General features: G+C 40.6%; 1 long non-coding RNA gene across 1 annotated transcript; it reads right to left on the bottom strand.

Annotated features, from left to right (window-relative positions):
* Nucleotides 1-2795: 2795 nt before the first annotated feature.
* LOC148150482 (uncharacterized) lies at nucleotides 2796-12546 on the bottom strand. Its single transcript, XR_015756862.1, has 3 exons — nucleotides 12473-12546; nucleotides 7596-7708; nucleotides 2796-2852 (listed from the first exon to the last, which is right to left on the bottom strand). It is a non-coding gene; the product is annotated as an uncharacterized LOC148150482 (long non-coding RNA).
* Between the last annotated feature and the right edge of the window lie 14014 nt (nucleotides 12547-26560).

Genomic DNA, 26560 nt, shown 5'->3' with positions numbered 1-26560 from the left:
TGTAACATTTTATAAGTTCCTACTTTGGAAATAGAACCAGTCTGGCTCAAGATTGATACCGACAGACTTTATCCTCTGAGCTGAGATGTCACCTTTTCTTTTATAAAACCTTAAATTATCTTGAGAATGCGACTTTAAAGATGTTCTGAGATTTGCATATTAATGAACCGAACCTCCAACCCAATCTAAAAGATGAATGACTTAGCAGCAATCTTGTTTGTTCAATGTATCATTACAGTCGCATGACACTAAGATCTTTTGCTATAAATTCTGGTCTTATGATCGTGCTCCATGGCTACCTGATGAAGGAGCAGTGCTCCGAAAACTAGTACTTCGAAATAAATCTGTTGGGCTATAATCTGGTGTTGTGAGATTTTTAACTTTGTCCACCCCAGTCTAACGCCGGATGTGATTGCACTAATGGGGTGCAGAAGAGATTCATCAGTATATAGTCAGAGAGTCATGGACATTTACAGCACTGAAAAAGGACTTTTGGCCCATTCAGAGTTGCAAGTCCAAAGCTGCTACATAACTATTCCAATCCAATGTCGTCTAGGATAGAGCATTATAGCTACAAAGAGAGGGTGGATAATCTCAGGTTGCTTCCTTTAGAACAGAGAAGACAGAGAGGGGACAAGATTATGAGAGGCTTGGGTAGGGTGGATAGGAAGTAGCTGTTACCTATAGGGGAATGGTCCATAACTTGGAGGGATAATTTTAAATGTCAATTTAAATTGTCATAACATTCAAAGCTAAGGGCCACTGGAAAGTGGGATGAGTTAAGATAGATTAGTGTGGCCAAAGGGCTTCTTCTACTGCAAGATTCTATGAAGGAATGACAATATATTTCTGAGTCAGGATGGTGTGTAGCTTCAATGAGAAACCATGGGTTGTGGTGTTCCCATGTACTCGCTCTGCCCTTCTAGATGGTAGCAGTGGTGGATTTAGAACATATTGTAAGCAGCCTTGATGAATTTTTGCAGTGCATCTTGTAGATAGTACATACTGCTGTGACTGAACATCGACGCTGGAATTTGGGGATGTGGTGCCAATCGAGTGGACTGCCTTGTGGTGTCAAGTGTCTTGAGTATTGTTGGAGCTGCACCCTTCCAAGAAAGTGGGGAGTATTCCATCACACTCATGACTTTTGCATTGTAGATGGTGGACAGGCTTTGAGGAGTCAGGAAGTGAGTCACTCATCAGAGGATGTAGAACAAGGTGTTTGCCATTTGCTCTTGGCTATTGATGAAATAACACAAAGTACATCTTTTCATTCCATTTTGTCTTAAACGTCAACTGTACATAGAGTGCATTAATTGGCTGATGAATGATACAGCTTTGGCCACACCGAGTGCTTACAATGGGAACATTGAGTCCTCAACACTACGTCAGAAACAGAACACAGTGGTGTCAGTTTGGTGATCCAAACCTTGATTAAACTGGGAACTCAACAGGAAAAGCAAAGTTCAGCTGTTCAGAAGCCCAAAATGTTCCCAAATTCCTAACTATTCTTGCAAGCTATTGACAATGATTGCTTTATTTGTCTCATTACTGACTTTCTGTGGCCAGTTCAGCTGTTTTTGGGTGGGTGTAAAAGCTCCTAATTGACTTTTATTTTGGAAGCAAATGCAGCCACATTATGTTAGCAACATCAATCGTGTTGTTGGGCATGCAAGTAATATGTTGAGGAATAACTTCCATTTGGATATATTAACAGTCTGGTGTTTTGCAATCCAAAATACAATATGTTGGCTGAAAGTGTGATGAGCCACATGAGAACACACTAGGTCATTTGGCCCCTGCAGCAAATAGATTGAAATATTTGTGAATATAGGAGCATAAGTAGGCCATTCATCTCATTGAGTTTGCTCCATCTGAGTGCCCGTGTTTGGGTCAAAGCATGTCCTAGCAAATCCAAAAATCTTAAAATGATCATTATCTCAAACTTCATTGTTATCCATTAGCCATTGTAATGATTTGGATAGCAAAAAGTGATAATATAATACATGCCTGTGGAAATGAAGGTCTGATGGCAATTGCAAGTTAGCAGTAGAAACCTTGAAAACAAATGTACAATAAGAGTCTGGATGAAACTGCTATGCATGCTTGCTGTGAAAATTTTCTTTTGAGTTAGTGCTGCCAAAATTGAGAAACTGACGATTAATTATGTAAAACCTCACTGAAGTTAAGAGAAAGAGTAGGATAAGTGAAGAAATAATTGCATGATATTGCAAAGCCTGGCTAAAGGAAAAACCATAGTGATATTCTCAAACTAAATACAGTACTGAATTACTTTCAAAGTGAGTTCACTTGTTATGGAAGGAAATGCACAGCCAATTTACACACAGCAAAGTCACACCAACAAATGGGACATACATGACGAAACAAATCAATACTTATTACTTCTCCAAATACACTCACAAGATCCTTCCCATTCTTTTTGTGCTGGCTCAGAGGGTCATAGGTCTATGAGAGCAGTGGAGATGGGGTCATTGAATACAAAGACAAACATACCTCTCCAAGGCTGTGCACTTTATCTGGGTATGCTGACAGAGTCATGTGCATTTCCTGTTGCTGTTCTGAAAGTTTCCTTCTGCTGGATGACTTTGCTGAGGCTCAGCAGTTACTTATGTCTGAGGATGATTGCCTGCCTCTTCTGACTGTGATTTACAATGGTCCATCTGTCTCCAGCATTTGCTCTGCCTTGCAAGAATGTTGCTCTCCGAGAGAATGCATATCATACCCCCAGTTGGTGCGCATGAGATAAATGAGAGTGCATCTCAAGAGAGCTCACTCTTCCCTGAGAATTCCACAGCCTCTTCCCAAGGAGCTCCTCCATGTGCAGTGAAGAACTGTGACAGATAAAGAAACATGAGTTAGTGTTGACATGAGGCCAGGGTACAAACTCAGCATGGTGTATGTTATTACATTTTTGTTTGTGAGGATTTCAATTCAATACCAGCATCTGTTAAGAGTTACTTCATATAATTCCATCAGCCACCTGTGTTTATGCTGATATCCAGTGCATGCAGGCACTGGCTGATCTGCAGCACATCCTCCATTGTATTCAGAGCGGCGAGAGCTGCAATTCCAGTCTCGTTCTGTCCCTCATCCAGGAGTCATGTGCTTTCCAAAATCCAGAGTTATGAAGGTTGAAGTGGAATGGGAGCTGAGGCTGAAATGGACACATTTGAGCAATGTGGCCAGGAGGGATGGTGCAAGCAGGCAAAATATTGAGGCAATGGGACATCGTTCAAACTTAATGAAGGTCTGAATAGAATAGAGAGGGAGCAAACGATTCCTTTGCATTGAGATAGAACACGTACAGATTTACAGCGATTGGCTAAAGAGGAGGACATTTCTTACTCAGTGAGTAGTTAGGGTCAGGAATTTCTGTCTGAGACTATGGTTGAATCGAGGCAATCAATAAAAAATTGGATCATTATTTGCAGAGCTGTGGGATTAGGGGTGTTGATCTTGCAAAAAGTTGGCATAGACACAACAGGCTTAATTGCTGAATCGCCTCCTTCTATGCTATAGCTATTCTGTCATCCTATGAAAAGGATGTGAGTAGGTCAGAATGTTGGCTGTTCAGGTGGAGATTTAAGGCGGTGCCTGGATAGAGTTGTATAAATGGAAATGTAAGGTGTATTAGTCAGAGGGGTTGTGTTGGGAAATTGCTATGGAAACAGAATGATAAATGCCACATGAAAATCACTTTTTGGAACACAATGAGGTCATTAAGCTTCTTCTGACAATGAATCTAGGTGCTGGTCAGCATTCCTATGTTGTTTGGGGCCTCTGTTACATTGCAAGAGCTCTGCTGGAAAGCTAAGGACATCAGTGACAGTAATACAGAGAAAGCCTGCTGGCAATGCAGAATGAGATACTTGGTTTGTCCGCACTGTCAAAGATCATGGAGGTGCCCAGCTCTGTGTTTTGCACAGAACTTGGAGCCCATTGTCCAATCTGTCAGAGAGCTGGTCAGCTCCATGTGAACACTTGAAGATCCAACTGTGACACAGCATTTGATGACCAATATTGCAGCTTCCACTACAGTGCAGGTAGAAGCATTCAACCTCTAAGTGCTTCAAAGGACATCCAGACAGAAGGCATACAGTATCTGCTTAATTCCATGCAGGGTTAGATACTTGGCTATATCACAGCCAATCAGTGATTGGCTATTTGGAGCACAATCCAAATTGTGGAGTGGCTATTTGGAGCACAAACTGTCATCCTTAAGACAAAGGAGTAGTAATAGGTCATTCAGCCCATCGGGTCTGCTCCATCATTCAATGGGATCACGGTTGATGTGATAACCTCAACTCCACTTTTCTGCCTTTCCCTCATAACCCTTGATTCCCTTACTGAATGAAAATTTGTCCATCTCAGCCTTGAATATACTTATCAACCAGCCTCAAGTGCTCACCCAATTATCCCTCAATTAACTCATCAATATCTTTTGTTACCTGATTCCATCTGGTGTCAGGCATTCCTGCCAGAGCTGACTAAATGATAACATTGATTGCAACTTAGGTGGAGAAATGAATAAACAAAGTATGTGCGAATTGCACACTTTGGAAGAATTGTGATGAGCTAACCGTAACACCTGGACACCACTCCCTTTTGGATCCTGCAAAGATCTTTTGACCTGTTATCAGATTTGTCTTGATTTCCATTCCATCATCACTAACCCTTGTATTTCCAATGCCAGAAGAGGAAAAGCTGGTTACACATTAACAAAGGGTCAGTTAGACTCAAAACGTCAGCTCTTTTCTCTCCTTACAGATGCTGCCAGACCTGCTGAGATTTTCCAGCAGTTTCTCTTTTGGTTTCAGATTCCAGCATCCGCAGTAATTTGCTTTTACCCTTTATTTCCATTGCCAGATTCACTTCCCTCAGCCCTCCAACATATCTTGCAAACCAGCCTTCTGAGAGGTTAATTTATTTTCTATGTTATCAAGCCAGTGAGCTAGTAATGAGACTGACTGTCAGTCTGCAATGTGCCAATTACAACTGAAACAAGAACTGAAGCTAAACATGGTTGGAGTCTCCTGGCTGTGGCCTTGGTTGCAAGTTGATATTGCAGTTATTTTTGGGCTTGAACCAAAAAAATGGCCCTGCACATCTTACAAAGGATTGCCACTGAATTACACACAAAGCAAAATTAAGCCAAAGGAGTGGAATGAAATAAATTGTAAATTGTCAGTATATAAGTTACAATAAGCAGAACAAACGGGTAAGTGCAATGAATAATTCCATTATCCAAACACTTAGGTGAGTAAAGTGACTTTATTTGAAGAGGTTGGAGTCTCTCTGTCTCGACTATGATAATGCGATTGTAATGTAAGCAATGCCCTTGGATAGGAATTTCCTTTTAATTAGTTGAAGAGGACAGAGAGTGCAAATGTGAAGTTTTTGGTTTTGAGACATCGTCACCATATGTTTGAAAAGGGCAAATTTATTTCCACTGAACAACTGCAAATACCAGTGAAAGGAATAGAATTAATAAGATCAAAATGTATTACTTGAGGCTATATGTTGAGGGACGTCTCATTATCAGGGGATTGATTTGGTGCTGGCTTTTACTCACAATACAGTTCAGTACATAGGGACAGGTCTAACTCAGTATGTCAATCATAACGTTTAAAAATCAATATCCTTGACAGACCAAACATTTTCTTCATAACCTTGTCCACCACATAGTTATTGAGATAACACAAATTAATTTAAACAAAACAAATAACTGTAGATGCAGGAAATATGTGGCGGCACGGTGGCTCAGTGGTTAGCACTGCTGCCTCACAGCACCAGGGACCCGGGTTTGATTCTCGGCTTGGGCAACTGTCTGTGTGGAGTTTGCACGTTCTCCCCGTGTCTGCGTGGGTTTCCTCTGGGTACCCTGGTTTCCTCCCACATTCCAAAGATGTGCAGGTCAGGTGAATTGGCCGTGCTAAATTGCCCATAGTGTTAGGTGGATTAGTCATGGGTAAATATAGGGGAATGGGTCTGGGTGGGTTGCTCTTTGGAGGGTCGGTGTGGACTGGTTGGCCCAAAGGGCCTGTTTCCACAGTGTAGGGAATCTGATCATGAACACAAATTTAAATTGTTGGAGAAACTCAGCAAGTTTGGCTGCATCTGTAGAGAGAGAAACAGAGTTAATATTTTGAGTCTGGTCACTCTTCATGAGTTCTGATTAAATAATTTGATGTTAAAATCAATTTGAACCCTGTAATCAGATGAGTAAATACAGTTTTTCTTAACTGAAGTTTTGAAGAGAAATGTATTATTTCAGAAGTAATGATTTATTTAATTTAAACATGCTGCTTTAAAAATCTATTGTTCAAAGTTTGTGTTGCCACATCTTGTTTGTTAACTAATAAAATGTGTCTTTGTTGAACGTTGTCTTATGGATGGAAACTTTCACAATTTTATGCTGTTTGCAAATCATGTTCAAATTGTTGATATGCTAAAATGGCAATTCAAATGTTGATTGTGGGGAAATAAATAGAGATGACGTCACCCCTAATCTTTTCAAGACAGAGTAAAACAGGAAGGTAAATTCCATTTGTGACCATGAATATATTGTAGTGAGAAGAGCAAATAGCTGGAGATACTTTAGGTTAATCAGGTTCCACATGAATACTGATTATACCCAATATTACTCTCCATTGATTATTACAGATTTGTCATACAAGTGGTTTGGATCTTTGACTTTTGGACCCTGGCACACAAGCTCAGATCTCTAAACATAAATTCCATCTGTCCTCCTGGTTGAACCAGACTCTTCGAACTTGGTGTCATAGTAGACTCTTTTCGAACTTGGTGTCATAGTAGACCCCATGTTCAGCTCCCAACCACATTATCCAGTCCAAGACCGAAATCTTTCAGTTCCATCTGCTGAACATGGCAGACCCCCAATCCTCCCTCAGTTTTTCTACTTTGAAAATCTTATTCAAGTCTTTGCTACCTCCAGACATGGCAATTCCAATGCTCTCCCATTTTTCACCCTCTATTTATCTGAATTTATCAAAAGCTCTGCTGCACTTATCCTAACCCTTACCAAGTCTAGGTCACCTGTTGTTGTCACTGCTCTATATTAGCTTCCCATTCAGCAAAAGCTTAATTTTAAACTTATTATTCGATTTTTCCTCCATGTCCTCCCTCCTCCTTATCTCTGTCATTTCTTCTAGATCCTTAACATCGTCCCCCTCCAAATCATCTGTTTCAGATTTTGTAACCAATAAACTAGTATTTTCTGAACTGTGATGTGAAACTAAGCAGGACGCAGTTAACTGGATTATGTTTATCTCCAATTTTGAAGTTACACAATATGTTATTCAGCATTATTCACTTTCTTATTGATTTTTGTGGGAAGAAATGGCCTAGTGGTCTTATTGCTGGACTGTTAATCCAGAGACCCAAATAACGTTCTGGGGACCCAGGTTCAAATCCTGCTATGGCAGATGGTGGAATTTGAATTCAATAAATATCTGGAATTAAGAATCTAGTGATGAACATGAATCCATTGATCATTGTCAGGAAAGCCCAACTGGCTCACCAATGTCCTTCTGGGAAGAAACTGCCATCCTTACCTGGTCTGGCCTACATGTGACTCCATACCCACAGCAATGTGGTTGACTCTTAACAGCCCTCTGGGCAATTAGGGATGGGTGATAAATGCTGCCTAGTCGGTGATGCCCTCATCCTGTGAACGAATAAAGAAAAAAAATTAGTCTGCTGAGAATCCAAGGGGACTATCCACCTGGACCTGGAAGCATGTCCTTTTAATAATTGGCTTGTATCTCCTTTCTTATTATCTTAACTATGATAATGCCTAACTGGACTGAAGGTAATGTTATCATTTCCTCTGTGGTGTGTTACAGATCACTCAGGGAATTTGCATACTGCAGCAGCAAGCATTTCCACATGCATGCTGCAGTCTGAATCTGTGATTAGATTAGATTAGATTAGATTACTTACAGTGTGGAAACAGGTCCTTCGGCCCAACAAGTCCACACCGACCCGCCGAAGCGCAACCCACCCATACCCCTACATTTACCCCTTACCTAACACTACGGGCAATTTAGCATGGCCAATTCACCTGACCTGCACATCTTTGGACTGTGGGAGGAAACCGGAGCACCCGGAGGAAACCCACACAGACACGGGGAGAACGTGCAAACTCCACACAGTCAGTCGCCTGAGGCGGGAATTGAACCCGGGTCTCTGGCGCTGTGAGGCAGCAGTGCTAACCACTGTGCCACCGTGCCGCACACAAATAGTGATGAGGCTCCAACACTTTTTCCATGACATGACTGACCAGGAATCTCTCCTGCTCTAGCTGCCTGTCAGTGGCATGTATTGGAAGGATTTGCAACTTATTAACATCCTGTTGACCTATCAACATTACCCACACACGTTCCTTGGTCATCAGGTTCTAGAATGGGACTTGAACCCAGAGTGTCTGGTCCAGCGTCAGGGACACTACCCATTGCACCACAAAACTTCCTCTCAGTGAAAATGAATTTTTTTTTTAACTCTGCTTATTATGGCAGCTCTTGTTATTTATCTTGTTTATTCCTTAGTGGCCTTTCATTATTTAATAGTTTGTTATTTTTAAAAGTCTTTAATTTATTAACTTCATTTCTATTAACCTCTTTATGTCATCCTTCGCTTTATTATATATTTTATTCTTGTTCAAAGTTTGTGAAAAGATTTGTAGCTCGGGTGCTCGTTGTTGTGGTTCTGTTCGCTGAGCTGGGAATTTGTGTTGCAGACGTTTCATCCCCTGTCTAGGTGACATCCTCAGTGCTTGGGAGCCTCCTGTGAAGCGCTTCTGTGATCTTTCCTCCGGCATTTGTAGTGGTTTGAATCTGCCGCTTCCGGTTGTCAGTTCCAGCTGTCCGTAGCAGTGGCCGGTATATTGGGTCCAGGTTGATGTGCTTATTGATTGAATCTGTGGATGTGTGTGCAGAAGTGGAGTTGGACAGAAGAAATGACAATTATCTTCTACATATAGACTGAATAAGGTCAGGAAGGCTAAAGTAGCCTAGATAAGGAGTTCATAAAATGTATTCAGGATAGTTTGTTGGAATAATATATTCTGGAGCCAACCAGGCAGGAGGGTATACTAGATCGTTTATTATGCAATGCATTAAAAGTAATTAATTACTTCATAGCATAGGTGCCCCCAGATAGCAACAATCATAATATGATTAAATTTTACATTCAGTTTCAGAGAGAGAAGAGTGTGTCCAAGACTAGAATTTCAAACTTAAAAAATGGCAATTACTTGGGCATAAAAGCAGAACGAGCTGAAGTGAACTGGCAAATTAAGTTAAGCAATATCTCAATGGAAATAGGGTATCAGATATTTCAGAATACAAAATGGACACTTTCCAATGAGAAATGAAAAAGTTGAAGAAAAGGTCCCATGAAACAGTTAAATATCATATCAAACTTAGAGATAGCATATAGTTGTACAAAGATGTGTGACAGTTCAGAAGATTGAATAGAATATTAAAAATCAAGCAAGAATGTCTAAAAGATTTATAAGGATAGATAAATTATGGTGCGAGTGGGAGTAAGATAGAATTATGAAAACACATAGTAAGATTTTCCATAGACATTTAAAAAGGAAATTAGTTCACAAGATGAGTAATTATCATATAGAATGTCTGGGGAATTAATAATGGAAAAGAAAGCCAGAAATTGCTGGTGAAACTCAGTAGGTCTGGCAGGATGTGTGCAGAGAAAGCAGAGTTAATGTTTCAAGTCTGATGACTCTTCATCAGAACTGATAGCAGCTTGGAAATGATAGTAAATATCCTGAAGATAGAGTTGAGCGGGTGTGAGGGAGATGGAGCTCAGAGAGATAAAGAGAGAGATACAAAAGCGGTAGAGGTAGACATGACATACAATTAAAAGTAAACCAGGATAGAAGAGAAACTGAGTAAGTGATAATGAGAGCTGAGAGTAGGGAATACTGAGTAGGTTATGATGAAAGCAACCCATGTTATGACAAGACAGGTAATGGGGTGGATAAGAAACATGGATGTATGTAATCAAACTTTAAACATATTGAACTCAATGTTGAATTCTAGAGGCTGCAAGGTCCCCAAGCGAAGGATGAGATGTTGTTCTTTGAGCTTGTGCTGAGGTTGTCTGGAACACTTCAGCTGGCCTAAGACAGGCCTGAACAATAGTCATAGAGGAGATGCTGCAAAATATTATTAAAGATATCATTAAAGAGGACTTAGAAAAAAAGGCAGTGTTAACCTGCTTTTATAAACAGGAAATTGTGTTTATCCAAATTGTTGGCATCCTTTGAAGAAGTAACATCTGCTGAGGGAACTGGTGGATGTACTATACTTAGAGTTCCAGAAAAAATTGATTTTTCAAATCAAATAGGGTTCTTAGATCTCTAAACAAAGGTGTCACAAAGAAGGTTTTTGCAGAAAATAAAACTCATTGTACAAAGGATCACATTGAGAAAAGATTGGCTGCCTAACAGAAACAGTGAGTGTGCACAAATGAATTATTTTTGGTCAGCAAGACATAACCAGTGGTGTACAATAGGGATGAGTGCTCAACTTCAAGATTTTTGGAAACGGAATAAGTGACTTGCATGAAGGGACTGAAAGCATAGTTGCTAGATTGATTCAAAGATATATTGAAATGTAAGTTATGGGAAGGGCTTCAAGAGGCTACAAATTGAGATAGATAAGTCAAATTAGTGGGTAAGGGTCTCCAGTCAGTTAGCCAGGATGTTTTGAGGTCACCTATGAAATGTTTCTGCTGTGTTCCTGGGTGTCTCCTGCTGTGACCAAGTTGCAAGTAGAGAATTTGCTTAGCAGACTGCTCTAAGGCTTAACACTGATATGTGCGGCTTAACAGAGCTGGTTTTGAATGATTAGTGTCTCATTGTTTGGAATGTTGGCAAGAGATACTGCTGTTGGACTGCCTTTTTTAATTCTGAATTTACAGGATATTGAGAAAGTACCTCTAGTGACACTTCCCCGGTGGTTTGAGGTGCCTGCTATAGATTGTCAAGATCTCTGAAGCATGTAGCAGTGTGGAGATTACTGCTGCCCTGGAAAACCTGGGTGATAGTAATGACTGTGCAAATACCAAGTTTTTGTAAAAGACCCACCTGGTTCATTGCTGTCCTTTAAGGAATGGGATCTATTACAATTATGTGGAACAGCCAGTGTCAAACATATTAGAGACAAAAAAACTCCTGCTTGTCTAACTTCGGATCCAGGGCAATATGGTTGATTACTATCTAAGGTCACTTAACAAGTCTCTCAATTAAAGGCAATGATTGTTGATCTTATCAGCAATATCCTCATCCCATCAATGAATTCCATTAGAAGTGGAACTGCATGGTGTGAAGTGAGATGAAGAATAATTGAATTAGATATTAGTAGCAGAAGGAGTGGAGAAGACTAAAATAAAATTTGATGCATGAGAAGAGGAGATATGTGAAACAGTGAGGAGTGGATTAGGTTAAAGTTGAAATTTATAACAAACTGCGTTCATAGGGATGGAATTCTGAAGGAGAAGAATGAAGTGGACAAACCCTCAAGATTAGAACAGCAGAAGAGTAAACAAAGCGGTGGATGGAACATTCAATAAATTAAATTGGACAAAGTATTTGTCCGTACAGCACTATGATTTATTAGCTTTATACCATGCTAATGGAAATGAATCTGTTCCTATTTACCAGGATTGTCAGGTATTGAAATACAAGTAGAAAGTGTGGGAGAAATTCAGCATCTCTGATATCATCTGTGGAGAGGGAAAGCGAGTTAACGTTATTGAGTTCGGTTTGACACTTCTTCAGTCACACCGGACTCGAAACATCAACCTGTTTCTCTCACCACAGATGCTGCCAGACCTGTTGAGTTTCTCCAGCATTCTCTGCTCTTTATTGCAGATTTCCCGGATCCATAATACTTTGCTTTATTTGACTGTCAGGCACACATCTACATTTCCAAAAATGAGTGTCTAATGGAGAACTTACAAATTAAAAAAAAGGAAATATTTCCATTTTCTCAAATTTGGAATTCCCAAGTAGAGATGAATAACTAAAATGAAACATAATGCAGTTTCAGTCTCATTAATCTTGACTTATGAAGCTTGACAAACTTCTGCTAAGTTGACAAACTATATTTCCTCTAATCTCTTGACAGGAATTAGTAGTGTTTTTTTGCTTTATTTTTCACCTTCTGACTATAGATAAGGAGAAATTGGTAAGCAAACCAGTTCAGATGTCTATTATTGACATTGCTTTTATTTTTGCTCGTAGTCTAAGACTGTAGACAAAAAAAACCTACTAAAAAATCTTGGTAATGAAATGAAGAACTTGTGTAAGATCTATGTAAGTAAACATAGGGAGTTTTATTGTTACTTCGATACATAAAAGAATGATTCTTTTAGTACATTATAAAGATTAAGAGATACTTACATTATTCACACACAATTGTAGCAGCAACACCCCACATATATTGGGATGGCCGGTCATTTTGTGGGCGAGTGATAAATGTTGGCTAGTACAACAGGAAAATTCCTGCTTTTTTGATGTCTGATTCCAAGATAGCACCTCCAGCTTTGTGGCACTGCCTCTGTACCAAAGTCTGTATCATGTGTACAAGTCCCTGAAACTGCATTCCAACTCACTGACGTGTAATCCAGGGAACAAGCGTGCTATCAATTGAGTCAAACAGAAAAAAGACATTCTAGCCCTCCCACCCATTCAGGATCTATCCTCAGAAAAATAATTAACAGAGTGAAGCAGAGATAAGAATACTAAAGGGAATAAAAGTAATTTAAAATGAGGCTTAACACAGGTTATGAAATAATCTGGCAGGGCAGTGTAACCTTTCATGAAAAGAGACTGTACAGATTAAACAAAAAAGACAGACAAAAGTGTCCAGGGTCCTGGAATGAATTTAAGCATCGGTCATCATATGGCTTCATACCTAATCTCAGCTCTTATCTCATCGACATGAGCAGTAAAAACTTTATGAGAAAGATAATATCAAATTAAGTATGTTAAGGCCATTAACTTTAAAGAACATGATTTAAAAACAAGGTTATGAGGATGCAATTCTGTAACTAAAGCAGTTCTCATCACCGAGTCACAGGCAGTTACATCATAATACAAGGCCATTCACCCATCCTGTGGCTCGTTGAATGAGCAAGTTACCTGATGCCAATCTCCCACCTTTTCTACATAACCCTATATATTTCCTTTCCAGATAACAACCTCATTCCATTTTGAATCTTCAACTAAATCTGCTTTTGTTACACTCTCAGGCTACACAATCCCAACCTTTGAGAGTTTGCTGCATGATTTCTTTTTTCTCATCTAGTTATTGTTTTTTTTACTGCTTTCTTGAAATCTGTGCCCTCTCATGCTCAGTCCTTTTATAAGTGGAAATATTTTCTCTGGTCTACTCTGCCAAGGCACCTCATGAATTTGAATGCCACAAGTAAAATAACTACACAGAGGCAGGTATCCCGTCACCAAATCACCCTTTAATTTCACAATACATGGTTCTGACCAGCTATCTCCAAGCTAGTCCCAAGAGTGAGGAGACTCTGACAGTCTTGTTTATATCTGTCAGCTCGGGCTGTTAATCTGGGCCAGTCAGGTATCTCATACTCAATGTGATTTACTTGGCCAACCTCATTCCAATCTCTACAACACATAAATCTCCTCTCAGTCTTCTTTTGTCCTAGGGAAATGTCTTCCAATTATCTTTTTAACTGATGTTTGTCATACCTGGAAAAAGTCTCCTGAATCTTTTCTGCACCCTTTGACCGGGCTTCTTATTCTTCTTAAAGTGCAGCACCCAAAACTGAACACCAATACTCCAGCTGATGCTGAAATTATTTCTTATATAAATTCAGTATACTCTGCTCCTATTAATGAAGCCGAGAATACTGTATGCTTTATTCACTGCACACGCAAACTGTGCTGCCACATTTAATGACTTACACACATCTACATTCAGATTCCTTTGCTTCTGCACTCCCTTTAGAGTTGAACGCTGATTTTATATAGTATCTCTTAGATCTTCTACAAAAATGTATCACATTACATTTTACCTCATTTATTTCATCTGTTACCTGTCTGCCCATTTCCCCAATTTACCTGTGTCATTTTGAAGTTCTAATCTGTCTTCCTCATCAGCAAATTTGCTGATGATGTCATCTTAGTGGGCTGGATTTCAACCAATGATGAGGTAGAGTACAGCAAAGAGATAGACAGCTTAGCGGCATGGTGTGAAGACAATAATCTCTCCCTCAATGTTAGCACAACAAAGGAGCTGGTCATTGACTTCAGGAAGCAGAGTGGAGGACTCGCCCCCCCCCCCCCCCACCCCCGTCTATATCAATGATACTGATGTGGAGGTAGTTGAGAGCTCAAGTTCCTAGGAGTAAATATCACCAACAATCTCTCCTGCTCCAGTGGCAAGGAAGCACACTGACACCTCTACTTCCTCAGAAAGCTAAGGAAATTCGACATGTCCACTGTGACTCATGATTTTGTATAAATGCAACTAGAGAAAGCATCCTAATTGGATGCGTCATAGCTTGGAGGAGAAAGTGAGGGCTGCAGATGCTGGAGATCAGAGCTGAAAATGTGTTGCTGGAAAAGCGCAGCAGGTCAGTCAGCATCCAAGGAACAGGAGAATCGACGTTTCGGGCATAAGCCCTTCTTCAGGAATCCTGAAGAAGGGCTTATGCCCGAAACGTCGATTCTCCTGTTCCTTGGATGCTGCCTGACCTGCTACGCTTTTCCAGCAACACATTTTCAGCTCTGCATCATAGCTTGGTATGGTAATGCTCTGCCCAAGATCACAAGGAGTTACAGAGAGTTATGAATGCAGCCCAGTCCATCACGAAAACCAGCCTTCCTTCCATTGATTCCATCTACACTTCCTGCTGTCTCAGGAAAGTAGCCAACAGAATCAAGGACCCCTTCTGCCTAAGTTATACCAAAGTTTGAAATCATGTACACCAGATTCAAAATCATCTTCCCTGCTGTTATCAGACTTATGAACAGACCTCTCATATATTAGGGGAGATCTTTCACGGCACCTTCTCTGTAGCTGTAATACAATATTCTATTACCCTGATGAACTTATGTAAGGAATGATTTGTCTGGTTAGCACGTAAAACAATACTTTTCATTGCACATGTGGTAATCAAGTAAATCAAAATGAAAAAAAAATCAAATCAGTTTTTGTATCATTTGCAAGTTTTGAAACTGTGCCCTGTGCCTCAAAGTCTATTTTATATAATATATCTGAAGAACAACAAAGAAAAGGTCATCAGGTGCGCACGAGGAACTGGCACCTGTAAACTTCCCTCTGAACCACACACCCTCCTTACTTGGAACTACTGCATTCATCCTTCACTATCACCAGTTAAAATCCTGGAATTCTCTTCATAACAGCACAGTGGGTCATAACGTCATAGTCATACTATTAAAATATTGTTACACAATAAAATTCCACAAGTTGCACAAAAAAGCTGCCAATCTTTATAATAGAGTCACACTGTATGCAGTTCTATTAATTGTATATTGTTGAGTTCTAATGGTATTCCAGAGTATGGCTGGATTTTAAAATTTGGGGAAGATTCAGTGTAAGAAGTTAGAAAGATTTTAAGTGAACTGCATTTTAGTCATGAAAGTAAAAGTCATGTCTTCAGTTTGTGTTTAGATTTCCAGTGTTTTCTGCTTTCTGTTCTTAAAAATAACTGCTTAAGTCTTTGATTCTGACTGATGATTCTTCATTCTGTCTTTATAGTTTTTAAAAACAATATATGTATATCAGTAGAGTGAAGTATAAAGGACATGGAATTTCAAGTAATTAAAAATCAAATGCAAGAGTGATGGCAGAATAAGTGATGTGTTGCTGCTGCAACATGTGGAAACTACTGGAACCCAGTGTGATCCAGAGTGAACATAGCTGTATTAAATGTTTGCAGCTCAAGGAACTTCAGATCTAAGCTGAGAAATTGGAGTCTGAGCTGCAGACATTGCACAACATCAGGGAAAGGAAAAGTTACCTGAGCACTTTGCTCTGGAGGCCAGTCACATCCCTCATTTAGGTACTTCAAATTTGGTTTATGACCAGGTACAGGAGGGTGCGAGCATCAGGTTAGGCGGCTATGAGGACCCAGAGGTTAACAGAGGAGCCGCTGTAATTGTCCAACAGCTATAAGGTTCTTGCAAGCTGTTCAGCCAAGTGTGGGGAATGCATGGAAGATGAGCAGTCTGAGCACGGTACTGTCTACAAGGAGCCACTCCATGGGGGAAGGAAATGGAATATAGCAGTGGTAGGGAGACAGTGTAATGAGAGGGACAGATGGTGTTCTCTGCAGCTGTGACCAGGTGTCCTGAAGGCTGTGTAATCTGCCCAGGGCCAGGGTTAACAACATCACAGGACTGGAGAAGAACTTGGAGAGGGAGGAAGAGGCCTTCAGTTGTCATTGTCCACGTTGGTACCAAAAACATTGAAAGGGGATTTTACTGAGAGACTTTGACCACTTGAGAGCTAAATTTAAAAATGGAACCTCCAGGGTAATAATCTCTGGATTACTATTTGAGCCACGGGCAAGCTGGCATAGGATAATAAAAGTTCTGGTGTTAAATGTGTCACTAAAAGATTATTGTGGGTGGGATGGGTTTCAGTTTATAGGACACTGGCATCAGTGTTGGGATAGAAAGCAAATGTTCTGCTGGGATGGACTTCACCAAAACTGTGCTGGCCCCAGTGTCCCGGCAAATGAAATAATCAGGGCAGTTTAGTGGTCTTTTAACTAATTAAGAGGCGCGTGCTGGGAATGGGAAAATGTAACCTGATAAAGCAAGAGGATTCTGTGTAATTCATTAGAGGCGGTAGCTAATGCCAAAACAAGGAATACATTCAAGAGGCAGTTAGATATAACAATAACAGTAGGAGACACTAATAGCAGTTGGGGTTAGGCTATTGAGTTGGACAATCAGCTGTGATTGTAATGAATGGCAGAGCAGGTTTGAAGGGCCGAATGGCCTCTTCCTGCTCCTATCTTCGATGTAGGATACAGTGGAATTAGGACAGATATTTGGATAGAGTGGGATAGGAAGGGATGAAGTATACAAGCAGGTGAAATTAACAGTAAACAGGGTCAAAAAGGGAAAAGAATAATGAAAAAAAAAGCAAAATTAATTACTCTGACTTTAATGTGCATAGTTTTTGCGACAAACTGAATGAATTAAGTGTACAAATCCAGATTAATGGGTATGATCTTCTAGCTATTATAGAGCTGTGACCTGGTGTGCTGAAGGTTTTAGAGATCAAAGTTGGGACCTAAATACTCTGAGGTTTGTGACTTTTCAAAAGATGAGGAAGGAAGGAAAGGGTGGTGAGGTGTAATTGTTGGTGCTGGATAGAATAAATATGACAGCAAAAGTGTTATTGAATCTCAAGATATAGAATCCATACGGGTGGAGGTGAGAAATAAAAAGGGAAAGAAGATCCTGGTGGGAGTAGACTTTAGATCCTTGACAGTTGCCTTACAGTGGGACAGAAAATAAATCAGGAAGATTTGAGTGTGTGCAAAAAAGGCAGTACAATAATCATGGGTGACTTTAATCTTCATGTAGTCAGATTGGCAGAGGAAACCATGAGAAAGAAGTAATTGAGTATATTCAGGATCGTTTCCTGGAACAATATGCTGTGGATCATACCAGGGCTCAAACTATTTTGGATCTGGTTATGTATAATGAGGTGGGTTTCAGAAAATAATTCAGTGTAAAGATCCTTTAGGAAACAGTAATCATAACATGGTAGAATTTAGCATTTCCTTTGCGTAGGAGGAACTTGGGTTGGAACCAACTATGTTCAACTTAAAAAATAGGTACTTACATGAGTGCAGTCCTGACTGAAATGACTGGGAAGGAATTCAGCAGAAAAGATGGTTGAGAAACAATGTTAGTTATTTAAGTTAATTGCTCATGGTTCACAACAAGGATATATTCCAGTGAGGAAAGAGGATTCTAAGAGGGGATAACTAAGGGAAGTGGTGAATGGCATCAGATTGAAAGAAAAAACATACAACATAGCTAAGGTTAGTGGTAAGCCAGAGAATTGGGAAAGTTTTAGAAGCCAACAACAAAAAAACAAAATAAAGGGAAGAAAATAAACCTTGAGAGTCAGCTTCCAAGTAATATCAAGACAGACAGCAAGAACTTTTCTGAATATATAAAAAGGAAGGAAGAAACTCAGTGAACATAGGCCTATGAGAGAATGAGACTGAGGAAGTAATAACGGGGAACCAAGAAATGGCAGAGGAGTTGAATAAATACTTCATATCAATCTTCACAGTAGGAGACATTAATTGCATTCTAAAAATACTAAATATTCAAGCGTCAAAAGGAAGACAGGAATAAATGCAGGTAAACAACCCTTTATCTGAAATCTGAAAAGCTCCAAAGCCCAAAGTTTTTTTGTGAAGTTTTTTCTCATTAACATTTGGTGTGCAAACAGCTAATCCAGGTCGACACCCACTTGATGCGTGCCACTTAGATGTGATGTGCGGTGGGGGAGCACTGCTCAGCACTGGCAGGCTTCAATTCTGTTTCAGGGCCTGTTTTACTCAGTGAGTCTGCTCCTCCGGTAAGATTTTTTAAAATTTCACCATCAAACTGCCATCAATTTTTCTGAAAAATTCCAAATTCCAAAAACAGCTGGTCCCGAACATTTCAGATAAAGGATTATGCACCTGAATTATCAGTAGAGAAAATGTACTAGGGAAACCAATGGGGCTAAAGACTGAAAATTCCCCTGGACCTGATGGAATTGATCCTAGAATATTAAAGGAAGTAGCTACAGAGAGGGACACTGCTAACAATCCTCCAGAAATTCTTACATTTTGGGAAAGTCCCAGAAGATTGGAAAACTGCCAGTGTAACACCTTTATTTAGAAAGGGAAGAAAAAAATAGTTAACCATAGACTAGTGAGATTAAGATCTGTTATTAGGAAAATACTCATGTCTATATAAAGAATGGGAGAAAGTGAGGGTTGCAGATGCTGGAGATCAGAATCGAAAAGTGCAGTGCTGGAAAAGCACAGCAGGTCAGGCAGCATCCGAGGAGCAGGAGAGTCGATGTTTTGGGCATGAGCCCTTCACCAGAAACATTCAGCGGGAATAGAGATGGCAAGCGTAATGTATAGTGATTATAATGAGGTCAGCCAGATAGACCTCATAGAATATGAGTCCCTGATTGGGGCTGTTAATCTGGTCCAATCAGGAAGCCCTGGCTGACAGATACAATCAGGAATGTCAGAGATTCTGTTCACTCTGATAGCTGGCTCTGAGGGAATTGGTGTCAGGGACTTTCCACATGTAAATTAAGGTGATGGGATATTGGCCTCTGTGGAATTATTTCTGAATGTTGGCTTTAATTTCAAAAGAAGTAGAGTTTAAATATAGGGAGCTTTTGACAAAGCTGTACAAGGTACTAGTCAGTTCATAGCTGGAATACCATGGACAGTTTTGGGCTCTTTATCTGAGGGAGGAACTGGAGGCAGTGCAGAGAAGATCCACTCGGCTGATAACAAGTATGAAAGGACTGTCTTATGAAGAGATGTTGAGTAAATTGAGTCTGTATTTGTGAGACACTGTAGAAGAATGAGAGGCAACCTTCTTGAAACATACATGTGGACTTAGAGTCATAAAGATATACAGCACAGAGTCTCTTCATTCCAACTTGTCCATGCTGACCATATATCTTAACCTAATCTAGTCTCATTTGCCAGCAATTGGTCCATATCCCTCTAAACCCTTCCTATTCATATGCCCTTCTAGATGTCTTTTAAATGCTGGAAGCATCCACCACTTCCTCTGGCAGCTCATTCCAGATAAGCACCACCCTCTGCATGAAAACGTTGTCCCTTTGGTCCCTTTTATATCTTTTCCGTCTCACCCTAGACCTATGCCCTCTAGTTCTGGACTCCCCGACCCCAGGGAAAAGATTTTGTCTATTTATCCTATCCATGCCCCTCATGATTTTTATAAACCTCTATAAGGTCACCCCTCAGCAACTGATGCTCCAGGGAAAACAGCCCCAGCCTATTCAATGTCACCCTATAGCTCAAATGCTCCAACCTTGGCAACATCCTTGTAAATCTTTTCTGAGCCCTTTCAAGTTAAGGTCTCTGTTCAGCAACACACCCCAGGACCTTACTCTTAAGTGTTTAAGTCCTGCTCTGATTTGCTTTTCCAAAATGCAGCACTTCACCTTTATCTAAATTATTCTTGACAGGGTAGTTGTTTGCCTCTTGAGGGAGAGTCTAGGACAAGAAGCAATGATCTTAGAATGGGGGTTGCACATTTAAAACAGAGATAAGGAGGAATTTTGCTCTCAGAGGGATGTGACACTGATGATTATTTCCTGTTGAGGCCGGGCTATTTAATATTTTTAAGGTTGAGATATACAGATTTTTAATCAGCAAGGGAATCCAGAGTTATGGGGATAAGGCAGGAAAGTAGAGGTGAGGATGATCAAATCAGCCACAATCTTATTGAATGGCACAATACACTCATAGAGGTAAAAACAATGACTGCAGATGCTGGAAACCAGATTCTGGATTAGTGGTGCTGGAAGAGCACAGCAGTTCAGGCAGCATCCAAGGAGCTTCGAAATCGACGTTTCGGGCAAAAGCCCTTCATCAGGAATAAAGGCAGTGAGCCTGAAGCGTGGAAAGATAAGCTAGAGGAGGGTGGGGGTGGGGAGAAAGTAGCATAGAGTACAATGGGTGAGTGGGGGGAGGGGATGAAGGTGATAGGTCAGGGAGGAGAGGGTGGAGTGGATAGGTGGAAAAGGAGATAGGCAGGTAGGACAAGTCCGGACAAGTCATGGGGACAGTGCTGAGCTGGAAGTTTAGAACTAGGATGAGGTGGGGGAAGGGGAAATGAGGAAACTGTTGAAGTCCACATTGGTGCCCTGGGTTTGAAGTGTTCCGAGGCGGAAGATAAGGCGTTCTTCCTCCAGGTGTCTGGTGGTGAGGGAGCGGCAGTGAAGGCGGCCCAGGACCTCCATGTCCTCGGCAGAGTGGGAGGGGGAGTTGAAATGTTGGGCCACGGGGCGGTGTGGTTGATTGGTGCGGGTATCCCGGAGATGTTCCCTAAAGCGCTCTGCTAGGAGGCGCCCAGTCTCCCCAATGTAGAGGAGACCGCATCGGGAGCAACGGATACAATAAATGATATTAGTGGATGTGCAAGTAAAACTTTGATGGATGTGGAAGGCTCCTTTAGGGCCTTGGATAGAGGTGAGGAAGGAGGTGTGGGCGCAGGTTTTACAGTTCCTGTGGTGGCAGGGGAAAGTGCCAGGATGGGAGGGTGGGGGCCAAATGGTCTACTTCAGTTCCTATGTCTGATGGTCTTCTGACTTATAAAAATATTTTTAAAATGAAAAATTTGATTTGTTCCTGGTGAATTAGTTAATAATGTTTTTCTTATTCAAAACTGCAAATAAATATCATAGCTGCATATCTTTCTAGTTTCGAGTTTGTTCTGTGCAACCGGCTTGATATTCTGCACAGTCACTTTAAGATTGGAGTGAGGTGACGTATGTACACTCCTTAAAGGGAACATTGTTTGTGGGAATCTTAATGGGACATTCCCAGTTGTAACATGGCTACACACCCACACAGAGGGAACAGTTGTATATAAATATCATAACAGCATAAATAATTCATACAGCAGCTACTATCAATACAGTGGTCTGGCACTGAAAGTATTCAGTCTGTATAATCATGAGCTGAATCCTATGAGGCACCAGATTTGCCAGTCCGCCCCCATTTAAGAAGTCTGTGCATGAAGCCAATTATTATCCATCAGGAAGGTATGTGATGGGTGGAAGACAAAACAGACAAAAACCGAATCATTCATTGAAAAGGCATCTGTATGCATAAGAAGGGTTTAGAGAGATGTGGGTCAAATGCTGGCAAATGGGGCTAAGCCAGACTGGGATGTTTGGTTAGCATGGACAAGTTGGACCGAAGGGTCTGCTTCTGTGCTATGACTCTATGTGCACTGATTAGGAATTGACCGATATACTTTTTTTTAAAAAAGTCTGCTATAGCATCTTATCTCCTTTGACCCTGCTGCATTTCCATTCCCTTTTACCCTGGAGGGCTATGTCATCCATCTTTCAACCTCTCCTGACTTCCATCCTATCAGAGATCATCCTCTTGTTTTTGTGCCACCCACCCCTTGCTCAACACCTGTTACATCCCTAGCGTTTCCACCTCCTGATGAAAAATCACAAACCTTAAATGTTAACTCTATACGTGTTAATATTTTGCTAAATGTTTCCAGGAGTTTCTGATTCTCATTCCATATTCCCAATATCCCAAGGATTTTATTTTTCAATTTGCATGCAGGATTTTTAATGGTGTCTTATGTCTTCAATGTTGCATTAAATATGAAATTTTCGCTGGAGGCAAACTCATGATGAAGCGAGACAATCATAATAGCTTTGGAATAGTGAGTTTTGAGAAGATTTGTAGCTCAGGTTGAGGTTCTGGATGTCGGTTTGCTCGCTGAGCTGGAAGGTTCATTTCCAGACATTTTGTCACCCTACTAGGTAACATCTTCGGTGGGCCTCCAGGTGGAGAACAGTTGACGATTCCTGCTTTCTATTTATATGTTTGGGTTTCTTTGGGTTGGTGACATCATTTCCTGGGGTGATGTCATTTCCTGTTCTTTTCCTCATAGGGTGGTAGATGGGGTCAAACTCGATATGTTTGTTGATAGAGTTCCGGTTGGAATGCCATTCCTAGAAGCATGGCATTCCAACCGGTACTCTAACAACAAACACATCGAGTTAGACCCCATCTAACACCTCCTGAGAAAAAGAACAATAAACGACATCAAGACAGGAAATGACATCACCAACCCAAAGAAACCCAAACATATAAATAGAAAGCAGTAATCATCAACAGTGCTTTACCTGGAGGCCCACTGAAGATTTTCCCTTGTTGGGTGATAAAACATCTGGAAATGAACCTTCCAGCTCAGCGAGCAAACCTATATCCAGAGCTTTGGAATAATTTCAGTATTTCCTCCTCTTATTAGTTACTGTTGCATTTGATTGGAAATAGCTGATAGGTAATCTTGTGACACAGACTAGGCTGGCATTCCCTTGAGTTTCCTGAAAGTATTTATGATAACTAGTCGAATAGTGCTTCGACTCGGTGAGAAAGAGGCATGGTTCCAGTCTTTATTTATTCCCATCCTTTGGCCAGTTGTAACCAAATTGCTTTTTATTTTTGGTTTGTCAATATGTACTATCACACTTCAACTAAACTTGACTAATCAAATCAAAACATGAAAGTGAACCAATTCTAACTCCCAAACTTTCTTTACTGAAAGAGAATGTTTGCATTACCTGAAAAAAAAATGAAACACAACATACACACACTCATAAGACAGTGGTAATGCACTTACAAAGAAGGGATGAGGGGATGAAGTGACAGAGGATAAAGGGGAAGATAAAGGAAGTTACAGCTTTACTGTTTTTTAGAGTCTTTGAGTTGTGAAGGTGTAACGTGGGTCTTGTTTCCTCAGGACTGGCGAAGCTTGCAGATAACCTTGATTTCTCAGCTAACTAAGGTCTTTCCAAATTGTTTTTTCCCACCTGCCCTGGTTCACTGAGATTGAGATCGAGCAAGACAGGAGCTTTCCATTTCTTTGCCATTGTCAGTTCATTATGATTTCCCTTCCTTTGTTCCTCAAAGCAAGTTACTGAAATATGATTTGTTTGAATATTCCCATTGCCTTTTCCAAGCTGAATTCTGCACAAGTAACCTTTCACCATCAATGAGTGATGTTATTAGGCAAATGTGACGAAAGCAAAAGATGCAACTTTCTTGACATCTCACTGAATTTCATTGTTCCCTGAGTAAAATGGTCATTTCAAGGCAGCGGGTTTTTGTATATTCCATGTAGACTGCCTGAGCTAATAAGATGATTTCAACGGTCATTTTCGGCTAGTAATATACTTTTTAAAAAAAGGTTTTTTTGTTCCATGCAAGTCTCTGGTATTAAAGTCAAATGATTAACATTACATATTAATAGTTTATTTTCACGATGACCATAAAACTTCCCCACCACAAGGAACGTAATGTGAACAACATTTCTCCATTTTTTTTAATAAATACGTGTTCATATTCAGTATGACTATGAAAGAACAATAAAAAAGGTGGGATGGAGACACCCATGTATTCCACATTCATTCTCTTCACCCTAAGCTGATTGGATGTTAGCAGTTGGATTTGTTCACTGGACTGTTGTCACATCCCCAATTTGTAACCCCTCACTGTTCTATTATACATGTCCCAGCCTCAGGCATTTTAACAAATTTGTTTTCTAAGAAGTTGGTAGGTGGTACTCTAAGGTTTTCCTCCTGAGGGGTGGACTTACATCTTGCAGTTCACCCTCATTTAACTTTGCACCAACCCAGTTTGACTGATTGTAGTCTCAGACTTGATTTTGTTCCTTATATGTGCCAATGGGTAATTGTTTGTTTAAATTACTGCCATTCCCTTGGATCCTTCCACAAATGATGTTGCTGTGGGTTACATTCCCTTCCCTTCCGTTCGGTTTGGGAATGGGATTCTCACTAGCCCAGCAAGTGGAACAGATGATGAGGACACCCAGTGTGAAAAGTAAAGGGAGTGCTATTAGTGGTAGAGGAGTGATATAGCTAATGAATAGGTGTTAATGATAAACGTGGATAGTCAAAAATAGGTCAGCTCTGCTGGTAGAAAACGCATGTAAACAAGACACTTGGGGGAAAGATGCGAATGGGAGTAGGTGGAGTGAGGGGAGGGGCTGTGTGGTCAAAATTTAAAGTACCTTAAGTGGAAAATGAGGTGCTGATCCAGATTGTGCTAGACTACACCGGAACAGGCGTGGGACAGAAATGTTATTATGAAAACAAGATGGTGTATTATAATAGCAGTCTAGATCAGAGTGGTGCTGGGAAAGCACAGCAGGACAGGCAGCATCCGAGGATCAGGAAAATCAATGTTTCGGGCAAAAGCCCTTCATCGGCCCTTTTGCCTATTATAATAGCAATCAACTGTAAGGTCAGGATCATTTATCTCCTCATGGACCATGATCCAACAATTGAACATTAGGCTGCAGTTTCTAGGACTCAGGACATTGATTCGACCACTGTTGGAATTTGCATGCAATTCTGTCTCCTTCCTATCGTAAGGATGTTGTCAAACTTGAAAGAGTTGAGAAAGGATTTACAAGGATGTTGTCTGGGTTGGAAAATTTGAGTTATATGGAGAGGTTGAATAGGCTGGGGCTGTTTTCCCTGGGCCATCAGAGGCTGAGGGGTGACCTTATAGAGGTTTAGGAAATCATGAGGGGCATGGATAGAATAAATAGACAAAGTATTTTCCCTGGGTGGGGGGAGGGGTCCAGAACTAGAGAGCATAGGTTTAGAGTGAGAGGGGAAAGATATAAAAGAGACCTAAGGGGCATCCTTTTCACGCAGAGGGTGGTACATGTATGGAATGAGCTGCCAGAGGAAGTGGTGGTGGCTAGTACAATTGCGACATTTAAAAGACATCTGAATGGGTATATGAATAGGAAAGGTTTGGAGGGATATGGGCTGGGTGCGGGCAAGTGGGACTAGATTGGTTTGGGATATCTGGTCGGCATGGACGAGTTGGACCGACAGGTCTGTTTCTGTGCTGTACATCTCTATGACTCTATGACATCCCCTCCATAGCTTCCCATCTCAGTGGCCCCATCCCCACACAGCCCATTTCTATCTCCTCCCCAAACGCTCAAACCAATCACTTCAGCCTCTTCCTACCCCCCCCGAACCCATATTATCTTTATTTCAAGAAGGTTGTCATGGAGCACCTCTTCACACAAATGACATTGAACCCTTTAACTCTCTCTCAGGTAAAATAACTGTTAAGGATACAAAAAGAATCCCAACCGGCGATTAAGATTTCTGTTAGACATAGAGCCTATTTGTGAAGATGGATCAGCTACGATAGAACTGAGTGACTGAACAGGTTTGAATAATTGAATAGTCCATTCCAGTGGCTATTTATTTGTTTTTGATTGTTACTTGTTGATAGGAACATTCCAGTCCTGTTCAACAATGACTTATTGTTCAATCTGAAGATGAAGATATTCATAATTATAGGAAGGATATTGTCAAAGAGAGGGTTCAGAAGAGATTTGCCAAAATGTTTCTGGGTACGGAGTTATAAAAAAAGGATAGGCTGGGACTTTTTTTGACTGGAATGTAGGAGGTTGAGAGGGGACCTGATAAAAATTTATAAAATAATGAGAGGTATAGGTAGCATTAATGGTAGTTGTAGTTTCTCTAGGATGGTCGATTTCAAGAATAGGGGGCAAACTTTTAAGGTGAGAGGAGAGAGATTTAAAAAGGACATAAGAGGCAAATGTTTTACACAGGGGGTGGTTTGAGTGTGGAATGAACCTTCTGAGAAAGTG

This window comes from Chiloscyllium plagiosum, unplaced genomic scaffold, assembly GCF_037043375.1.
Source record: "Chiloscyllium plagiosum isolate Xiang-an unplaced genomic scaffold, Cpla_swu_hap1 HiC_scaffold_4, whole genome shotgun sequence".
NCBI lineage: Eukaryota > Metazoa > Chordata > Chondrichthyes > Orectolobiformes > Hemiscylliidae > Chiloscyllium > Chiloscyllium plagiosum.
This window is presented reverse-complemented; position numbering and strand designations above follow the sequence as displayed.